This window comes from Rattus norvegicus, chromosome 5, assembly GCF_021556685.1.
Source record: "Rattus norvegicus strain SHRSP/BbbUtx chromosome 5, alternate assembly SHRSP_T2T, whole genome shotgun sequence".
In the NCBI taxonomy this organism is placed as follows: Eukaryota; Metazoa; Chordata; class Mammalia; order Rodentia; family Muridae; genus Rattus; species Rattus norvegicus.
This window is the reverse complement of record NC_141538.1, coordinates 169,591,374-169,602,159: the sequence shown is the minus strand read 5'-3', so window position 1 is coordinate 169,602,159 and position 10,786 is coordinate 169,591,374. Positions and strand designations below refer to the sequence as shown.

The 10,786-nt window shown below is 48.1% G+C and overlaps 1 pseudogene; it reads left to right on the top strand.

The window, feature by feature from the left end:
- The first annotated feature begins 1,544 nt into the window (after positions 1-1,544).
- On the top strand, positions 1,545-1,976 carry Rps15l1 (ribosomal protein S15 like 1; annotated as a pseudogene).
- Positions 1,977-10,786: the final 8,810 nt, after the last annotated feature.

Sequence of the window (10,786 nt, the reverse complement as noted above, 5' to 3'; positions counted from 1 at the left end):
AGGTTGAGTTTTCACCTTGGGCTTCCCTCCGTGATGAATGTAACCTATAAGCCAGGCAAACCCACTCTTCGCCAAGCTTTGGGGCGGTGCTTTATCACGGCAACAGAGCAAGAACAGAAGGAGGGGCTTCTCGTGGATGGGACCCACACAACTGACTGGCTTGATAAACCTCTGAAACGCAGACCTCAGGTCAAGGGTTCAGCACCTGGATCCTAGCTGGTACAGCCATTATGAGATGTGCTAGAAAGTTTGGGAGGTGGAACCTTGATGGGGAAAGCTGGTCACTGAAGATGTGATTTGGAAGGTTGAATCTGGCTCTGTCTCTCCCTGTCCATAAGGATGTCCATAAGCCTCTTCTACCCCATGCACTAACCTCCATGATGCTCTGCCCGAACTCCTGGGGTCAAGCAACCAGGACCAAATCCCCACAGATCATGGGCAAAGCAGTCCTTCCACCTTTAAAGTTGTGTTCGTGGTTCTATTGGTCACAGCTCCTTCTTAAACTGTTACTTTCATTTTAAGAGGTAAAAATGGGATGCCTACCTGCATTAAAACCCAGGCTAGTTCCGATTATGTTACAAGCTTTTTTAAAAAAAGCTTAAGGGGTTGGGGATTTAGCTCAGTGGTAGAGCGCTTGCCTGGGAAGCGCAAGGCCCTGGGTTCGGTCCCCAGCTCCGAAAAAAAAAAGAACCAAAAAAAAAAAAAAAAAGCTTAAGATTATTTAAAACTGAACAGCGAGGATATATGTGCTCCAAGATAAGGGAAAGGCTCTTGAAATAGAATTCTTCCGTTCAGTGTTTTCAGAAAGGTTGATCACTTTAGTGGCTTTGCAACCGAAACTTCCGCTCTTGAAAACGCACGATAAAGGAAGCTAAAGACAGAAAATGTTTTCAGCTTACGTAACTGAAAGAGTGAGGTTTGGGTGTGTAGAATTTGTAAAGTCCTTTACGTCTATGCAACGGATAAAATACGATAGGATAGATATGAATTGATCGTGAAAGAGGAGTGGACACAGACCACCCTGTCCCCAAAGTAGGCAGAGACACCCGTGTAGTCAGCAAAGACGGTAACTAGGCATTCCAGAAGCCACTATAATGCCAATCATCACAGAGGGCGGCGTCTCATCCCACGGCATCAGCGGCGGCTACTTAATGAGCTGACGGTGCTGTGGGCCTGGGGATCTGCACAGCCACTTTGGTCTTCATTTTTACAAGAAATCTTGTTTATGCATCTTTGCGCGCGCGTGTGTGTGTGTGTGTGTGTGTGTGTGTGTGTGTGTGTGTGTGTGTGTGTGTGTGTGTGCAGATACCCGCAAAAGCCAAGAGAAAGCATCCAGTTCCATGCGGTTGGTGCCACAGATGGTTGTGAACCGCCTCGTGGTGCTGGGAATGGAACCTCTGAAAGGGCAATAGGTGGTCTTAGTCACGGAACTCTCTCCTCTCTCTGGTTCTGGGCAGAGCCATTTTGAAAGTCATTGTCAGAGCTCGCGATAACTGCACAGATGCTAACAACGCTTCCTTTTCCGAGCAGCTGCCAAGATAGCCGAAGTGGAGCAGAAGAAGCGAACCTTCCGCAAGTTCACCTACCATGTCGTGGACCTTGACTAACTGCAGGACATGTCTTATGAGCAGCCAATGCAGTTGTACAGCGCCCTCCAGAGGCTGAACCGTGGCCTGCAGCGGAAACAGCACTCACTGCTCAAGCGCCTGAGAAAGGCCAAGGAGGAGGAGCCACCCATGGAGAAGCCCAAGGTGGTGAAGACCCACCTGAGCGACATGATCATTCTGTCTGAGATGGTCAGCAGCATGGCGGGTGTGTACAACCGCAAGACCTTCAACCAGGTGGAGATCAAACCAGAGATGATTGGCCACTACCTGGGCGAGTTCTCCATTACTTACCAGCCCGTGAAGGACGGGCTGCCCGGTATTGGCACCACCTGCGCCTCCCATTCATCCCCCTCAAGTAGCAGAGGATAGTAAAGACTCGTTTTCAAAAAAGAAAGGAAGAGAGAGAGAGAGAGAGAGAGAGAGAGAGAGAGAGAGAGAGAGAGAGAGAGAGAGAGAGACATTGTCTTTTTTTTAAGATTTATTTATTTATTATATATGAGTACACTGTAACTGTCTTCAGACACACCAGGAGAGGGAATCAGATCTTATTACAGATGGTTGTGAGTCACAATGTGGTCACTGGGATTTGAACTCAGGACCTCTGGAAGAGCAGTCAGTGCTCTTAACCTCTGAGCCATCTCTCCAGCCCAGTCATTGTCCTTTAAAGCTGAAAATGTTCACATACCTTAAAGATACATGACGCTCACCCCAGGCTCATCAGAAGTGAGGTAGCTCAGACTTTTTGTTTTGTTTTTTGTTTGTCTTTGTTCTTAAGTTTCATCAAAGCTGGTGGACGAAAACTATGCCATGTATTCACACAGTGGAATATTATACACCATGGAGCACAAAGGAGTAACAGCCACAGGACAACAGCATGAGTTGAGAACAGAGTGCTAGGAGAAAAGGAGTCCCAAGATGTGCTGGAGAGATTCTCACAGTGAGAGGACCTGGGAAGAGGGTCCCGGCAGCTCTCCCAGGAAGCTGGTGGTGGTTGTCATTTTGATTTTATCTTTTGTGGTTAAAGCCACGTGAAACTAAGCTCTTAAGTACCATGTGTGGAGTGCGCTTGTTCTCCTTCTAGTCATAAAATAGTCTGTGGGACATGAGCATTGCCAAACAGCCCTCCCTCGCTCCTCTCTGTGTCTGTTTCTAAGACACCGTGAGTGGATTTTTCCGCAGCACCTTGTTACCTAGTGTGACCGTCTGCTTTCTGTCACTGTGATAAAAACGGACCAAGGGCAACATGAGGAAGAACAGTTGTCCACTAAAGGAAGTCAAGGGTAGAAACCTGGGGGCAGGAACCCGGTGATAGGAACCCGGTGATGGGAACTTGAAGCCGAGACTATGGAGGAATGGAGATGGGCACCTGAAGCTGAGACCACAGGCAAGGCCTGCTTACTGACTTCCTTGTCTATGCCTCTGTTCAGCTAGCTTTCTGATACACCCGGGACCACCTGCCAGAGGTGGCCCCCAGTGGGCCAGGCCTCCCCACATCTATTAGAAATCAAGAAAATGCTCCACAGACTTACCCATATGCCACTCTGAGGGGGGGCAATACCTCAACTGAGGTCCTGTCATCCCATTCACACACGTCAAGTTTGCAGGCAAGATTCTCCATCATACCTAGTAAGAATAAATATTTGGGAGAGAACACAAGAGCCAAAATAAAAATAAAAATAAAAGCTTTTATTACTTTAATACAAACTTGTGTGCGTGCCCGGGCATGCAAGGGCATGTGTGTGCGTGTGTGGCCTGTATGCGTGCCTGTGGAGACCAGAGCTGAGGGACTTCCTCAATCATCTTATTATTTGTTACATTCATTTTTATTTTTAATTCTGTGTATGGAGAGGTAGGCAGTATGTGTACATAAGTGTGCACATGGGTACAGTGCCCCCAGGAAGCCAGAGGAGTGTTGCAGATTCCCTGGAACTGGAGTTACAGGCACTTATGATCTTACCTGATGTGGGTGCTGGGAACTGAACTTGGGGCCTCTGCAAGAGCAGCCTGTGTCTTTATCACTAAACCAGTTATCCAGCCCCTCCTCTAATCTCCACCACCCCAGTGCTGGGATGTCAAGCATATACCACCACTTGGGGCTACTCCTGAGGACCCAAACTCTGTCCTTCTATGTGCATGGTGACGACTTCACTCCCTGAGCCCCTCTTCCTGGTCCCACTAAGCTGAACTCCCATGTGGCTGTCCTCAGATTCCACACACTGTGCTTGCCTCCCTGCCTGGAATTCGCTGGGAAGAGGGCTGCTTCCTGTTTCGATGGACCTCTGTAGTGAGAATTCTGGAATTTTGGTTTCATTAAAAAAAAAACACTAGAAATATTTTAGGGACGTGTTTTCGTTTTATCCCCAGGTGTAGGGATATGGGGCTGCTTCAGACTGTCTACAGAAGCTGGCCGTGATTTGCCTCGTGCTCTGGCAGGGGTGTTATTCTGCCAGCTACAGATGGTTTCTGCGAATGTGTGACATTTGGAATTCTGGGAACTCTTCAGAGGGCGCGTAAATGCTAAAGTCCTGAGAGATGGGGCGGGTAACTGGTGGTTGGTCAGTGATGTTGGTTGTGGGTTTTTTTTTTTTATTAGTCATGCTCAAAGAAGAAAGAGAAGGAAAGGAATGAGATTCAGGGATCTCCCTCTCTCTTTCCCTCTCTATCCTTTCTCTCTTATCTACGATAAGGAGTAAAACGAGAGGAGGACAGTAAGGGGTGAGAAAGAGAAGAACCCACAGAGTAGAAAAGAGCAGCTGCAGAACTCACCCCTCACAACCTCTCCCCAAAGCCACACTAAGGCAGAGAACGCTGCTGTAGAGCGTTGGAGGCCCTGGCCTTGTGGAGAGAGGGCTCTGTGGACACATGCTCAGCTGGCCTCAGAACACACTCTTGTGCCCAGGTGACTGTCCATGCAGAATGCTCCAGTTCTGTTTGCATCAAACTAACACTGTCCAGAGTGTGGGTCTCCAGAAGCCTGGAATTCTTAAGGACAGATTTCCAATTGAAATAAATTTAACAAGCTCTCTAGAGAAATCATCTGGGATCAGATAGCTAATCTTACCAAATAAACATGTTGTCACAGTCTAAAACGGACACCCCCCCCTTCTGTTTAAACATTAAGGAATTAAATAATCTTATTTTTCTTCCAACTTCAGACAGCACAAGTATTCATAAATATTCATTTTTTCCAACTGGAAGCATTAGGCCTTGTTACTTCAAGTGGAACTAACTGAAAATTAATGATGGTTTTCAGGGGGAAAAAAAAGCAAGATTATATACACAGAAGCAATTAAACACAAACCTATTAATTATTTAACAACGTATTAATGAGCAGAACTCCAGCATTCGGGCTTCAGCCACTCCAGTTTGCCCTGCCAAGTCACTTACATATCATCTTGCCAAAGTTTGGCCTTGAGGAGTGAAGGAATCGGGGGCATTTTCACAGATTTGTAACTTGGAAGAAATGGAGTTTCAGGGAGAATTACAGAAAGATGGCAGGGAAGTGAGCAGGGAACGGGGTAAGGAGGCAGCATCTCGGATTCTCTCCCAAAGCCCAGGACAGGCTAAAGTTCAAGTCTTTGCCGTGAGAAAACCAACTGTCACACACTTCAGCCTTGTGCATATTTATGTGCGCATGTCAAGAAGCTTTTGTGCATCTGATCCATTTTAACTGAATTGGGAATCATTCTAGTAATCTGTATACATAGAATGCAAAGTCCATGGAGTGACTACAACTGAATATTCATTTATATTCTAGGACCTCAGAGATTTGTATTTAAAGGTGTGAGTGTGTGTGTGTGTGTGTGTGTGTGTGTGTGTGTACATGAGTACAGTGCCCACAGAGGCCAGAACAGGGCATTGTGTCTCCTGTAGCTAGAGTTATAAATGGTTGCAGTTACAAGTGGGTACAATTGCCTAAGTTTTGTGCTGGGAACTGAACTCAGGTCCTCTAAAGGAGCAGTAAACTCTCTCAACTGCTGAAGTGTTCTTCTAGTCCCTCAAAGCTTTCCACTTAGCTGTGCCAGGGTGCCCAGCCTTCTCAGTCTGTATGGTTATTAAGTAGTTGCTATTGGTTAAATTGTACCGTGTTACAGTTTAGATAATGAAGTTCCCAAAGGTTCCCATGTTCTGGTTTAATTCTGTTGCTGTGGTAAAACCGAAAGCCAACTTAGGGAAGTAAAGGGCTCATTCAGTTTATATTTCCAGGGCACCTTTCATTGATAAGGGAAGTCAAAGCAGGAACTAGAAGCAGAGACCCTGGGGACTCAGTTTTATGAAGACCAGAACCACCAGCCTAGGAATGGAGCCGCCCACAGTAGACTGGGGCTTACTGAATTAACAATTAAGAAAAACCCCCAAAACATGCCTGTAGGCCAATCTGATCTGGGCAGTTCCTCATCGGAGGCTTGTCTGTCAGATGACTCTGGTCATCTTTTGTGCCAAGATGACAGTTAAAGCTGCCTAGGACACTGTGTTAATATTTTATCTCCAATGTGGTGCTACTGAGGGGTTACCTTTAAAAGATACAATGTAGATCTTTATGTCACTAGGGAACATGTCCTTGGGTGGATTGTGGGACTTCATTGTCTTCCTCTTCTCTCCATTTACTTCCTGGCAGTAACGACATTTTCCCCTCTGCCATATGTTCTCTTCATGATGTGCTGTCTCAGTCATAGGCCCAGAGACAACAGAGAAAATCATCATGGACTGGTACCTTCATACCAGTGAGCCAAATCTCTACTCTGCTCATCACAAATTGACAATCTTGGACACTTTGTTCCTTTGATGCACAGCATCTGTAGGCAGAGCCGGGGACTGTCCCCAGCGCTAGGTTACATGATCAGCCCTCACTGAGTCAGCCCCAAGGCTCACAGAAGGAAATGTGTCAAGTTGTGCAAAGTCTTCCATCAATGTCCGTCCTTTCTTCTCTACCTGTCTGGGTTGACCATGGACAACACAATGCCCCAACTTCTTTTCTCAGAGTTTGCTGGGGTTCAGGATATGAACTCTTCCCAAAAGGGAAGCCTTGACCCATTGAGTCCTTTAAACTGAAGCTCAGAGGGCCTTCAGAGCAGGTGTTTCTGATTATCTCCTCTCCTCTCCTCTCCTCTCCTCTCCTCTCCTCTCCTCTCCTCTCCTCTCCTCTCCTCTCTTCTCTCTCCTCTCCACCTTTCTCCCCCAAAGTGAGCCTTTGATGTCATAACTCTAACGCATGCAGGAGAACGGTGTTACCTGGGGTCCTTGCCTATATCAACACAACATGGACTAAGTCTTCATCACCTGCCTGCCCACCTCTACTCCTGCTCCATCATCCTGTCTGTTAACTGGCTCCAACCACTCATGCCCAGAGTCTCAACCCGGTGCTCCTCTGCCTTCTCCTGTGTCTGAGCCTCTGTTTCAATGAAAGCTGTACCAAGAAGCCTTTCTTGGCCACCCTTTCCCCACAATCCCAGAGACCCCACTTAGCACAGCACTTGATTTTAATCTGCTTGCTCCTTGTGTGTTTTTATACAGACGTGCCCATCGACATACATGTGTGGTACATAGGGATCCCTGTGTTAGCAGACCAAGGTCTCGTGTGCAGGACCCCAGTGTTAGCAGACCAAAGGCTGGTCTACATTATCTTTTGTTCCTCAGCATCAGAGCAGAGCGGGTCAGGGAGCAGGCACTTCATAAACGCTCCTCAGGCAGGATGAATGAAGATGGAGGGCACTACTAAGTTATTAATGAATGCAGTATCATTTATTAATGAATGGGTTATCAATAAATGAATAAAGATTGATTGCATCATGATGTGGATGGAAGCGAGTCTGGCATCAGAGAGAAGAGTTGCAGGTTCAAAAAACTGATTTCCAAATAGGGGTGTGGGGAAATATCTGCTGGGCAAGCCAGGGATGAACCACATTAGTCGCTGCCCCACCTCCACCCGACCCCCACCCCGCCAGACATCATCACCACGTGGGCCTGGTGCTTCTGAGCCGCACCTTTCCTGCATCTCATCCACCTACATAGACTCTAGAATCTCTGCTCACCCACAGTGATCAGACCACCAAGGGCTGCTGGGAACTGCAGCCTGAACTCCAGGAGGCCCTAGGAGAAGTGCAGTGCGGTGGATAAGGTTGGAACAGTAGCTACAGCTCCTCAGAGCTTATAACCTCAGACACACCTGACACCCTCCACTAAGCACACGTGGCTTCTCTTGCAACTTTAATGAAACTAGCCTCCCCCGCCCCAGTTCTTGTACCACCCATGTGTCGGGGATCTCAAGCACAGGGTTAGAGAAGAGGCAACATAGTATCTTGTCACCTGGCCTCTGCACTTGTTTCCTTCTATGATCCACAGGGCTTCCTTCAACACAAAACCTACCTCCCAGGGAGGCAGACAGTTGTTCCCAGAGCCCAGCCGCAAGGAGATCAGCAGCCTCGCTTGGTCTTCCCGGGGCTTCCTTGTCCATCCTTATCTCTTACCACCATCAAAGCTGGCCACTGGCTAATCCAGAGTTGCCCCTGAGGTAGCTGGAGCTCCTGGGTAGAAGCAAAAGGACTGGAAGCTGGAAGCTTGTGGGAGAAAACAGTGTTGAGCCTGGGTCACACTGGGAAATCTTCTCTTAGAACTCCCAAGGCTTTGATCCCCAGGGCAGGAGAGATGGCTTGGAGGTTGAGAGCACTGGATGTTCTTCCGGAGGACCTGGCTTCTGTTCCCAGTACCCACATGGCTGCTCACAGCTTTCTGTGACTCCAGTTTCAGGGGATCTGTCATTCTCACACAGGCATACACACAGGCAGAACACAAATGCACATGAGAGGGGTTGGGGATTTAGCTCAGCGGTAGAGCGCTTGCCTAGCAAGTGCAAGGCCCTGGGTTCGGTCCCCAGCTCCGAAAAAAAAAGAAAAGAAAAGAAAAGAAAAAAGAAAAAAGAAAAAAATGCACATGAGAAATAATCTTGGGGGAAAGAAAAAAAGAACTCCCATCCCCAGAAGACACTGTTGGAGAAATAACCCTATGTTCCCCAAGCAGAACCTAAGATTGGGACCTGAGATGGGGCTGCGGCTTTTGCCCCATCTGGCAGATGTGCTTAGCAGCCTACACAGTAGACTTCTGGTGACAAGGCGGAGGCATCTGAGATGCACACATGCTATTTCATAACAGCCAGCCCGTGCCAGACAAAACAGAATTCACGGATCAGACAGCAAGAATTTAAAGTGAAAATTAAAAGAAAGATCTATGTCTTCAGATTGATGGCTGCGGATATTAAAGCCATGTGGCAGGCTCAAGCAAGCACGTAAAGGAATCGAGGCATGATCCCCAGAGATGGGTGCTTGTGAGGATACAGGGAGACACGGGGGAGCTGACAGGCCATGTGGGCAGCCCACCCACGGGGCAAGAATATCTGAACAGAGAAGGATGGACTCAAGGCCTGATGGGAAATGTACAAACTGACCCCTGTGGGATCCATGCTGGCAGTGATGTGGCAGAGTGGACACCACACCAGAGGATCCCCACACAGGACGCAGAGAGTCAGGGAACCCCCAGAATGTTGCGGCATTCTCCCCTGGAAGAGGTTCACAGGAGAACTGGAGGATGGGTTAAAAATATAAATTTAAAAGCGTATCCTACTTAGACACATCAAAGGGCAATTTAAGTTGATCAAAGGAAAGAGAGCAGCCTAAAATATTTAAAAGAAAAGCAGGGGGCTGAGCGTGAAGCTCGGTTGGTAGAGGAGGTCTGAATGTGCAGGAGGCCCTGGGCTCAATCCCAGCACTGCATGGGTTGGCCGTGGTCTTGGGTGGCTGTCATCCCAGAGATAGAGGCAGGGAGTCAGAAGTTCAAGGTTGTCCTCAACTACTGGGAGAGCCTAGCTTGGGCTCCATGAAATCTTGCTTAAACAACAACAACACGTGGGGGAATGGGGCCAGCAAGATGTCTTCAGTGGGTAAAGGGGCCCAAGGACGAGCCCAATGGCATGACTTTGATCCCAAAGAAACACAGGGTAGAGAGAAAGATCCACCCGAGTGAGTTGTCCTTGGACCTCCACATGTTTGCCTTGGCACACACGTCGTGTACACACCCTTGCACATATACAAAAGCACACAATAAACACACATTTTAATGAATCTATAAAATACAGGAATGAGGACTGGTGACCTATAAAGGCTCAGCATAAATAAGGAAGAGAATCACTCAAGGGCCTGGACTTACAGCTAAGAATGGGTTGTCCACAGCAGAGAGGGAAGGGGGTCTCACCTCCAGAATAGGGTACATCCACAGGATGCAGACAATATAGGCAGAACTTCTAACCCAAGCACGAGGCACTTACCAGACTACAGAGATGCCAGGCTGTAATGTGTGAAAGACCTACATTAAGAAATAAAAGAGCAGAAAAAAAAGTTCTGTTTGGAGTAGAGCAGTCTGGGGAGTCTAGCAGATCTCCTCTCTGAACTCCTGGGGACACTGGATCCATCACAGCTGGCATTGCTGAATGGAAAACAGAGTTCACAACAGAAGACAGAGGTTACGTTGGAGAGTGAGTGACCACGGGTGAGCTCCCGTGCAGGGCATGGGCTAGCATGGGCTAACATGGGCTAGCATGGGCTATGAGGCTGAAGGTGAGAGGCCTGATCCTCCAAGAGTGGAGTTCAAGGCTGATGTGTCTGATAAACCAGGACTGCAACCACAGAGAAGAAGGTAGTAAAAACATCTACTTCTCAGCCAGGAAGCAGTAATGGCCAGACTTAGGTCAAGCTGACACAAGCTAGGCTCATCTGAAAGGAGGGAACCTCAACTGGGAAAAAAAATGCCTCCTCTGTAAGATCAGGCTGTAAGACATTCTCTTGATTAGTGACTGGTGAGGTGAGGCCCACTCCATTAGCAAGTCACAGGGAAACAAGCGGTCGAGCAGCACAGCACCCTCCATGGCCTCTGCATGGGCCCCTGCTTCCAGGTTCCTGCCCTGCTTGAGCTCATCCTGACTTCCTCCCGTGAGGGACAACATGTTGGACTGCAATATGGAAGTGTAAGCCGATAAGCAAGCCCTTTCCTCTCCAAGCTGCTCTGGTGGCAATGGTAATCCTAACCAAGATGGAGGCCTTGACCGGGCCTGAGAATCTTCGAACCTGTATGTGCTGCCTAGGCCAGCTGTACCGTGGCAGGGTGATCCCCACCATGAACGTTGGTGCAGA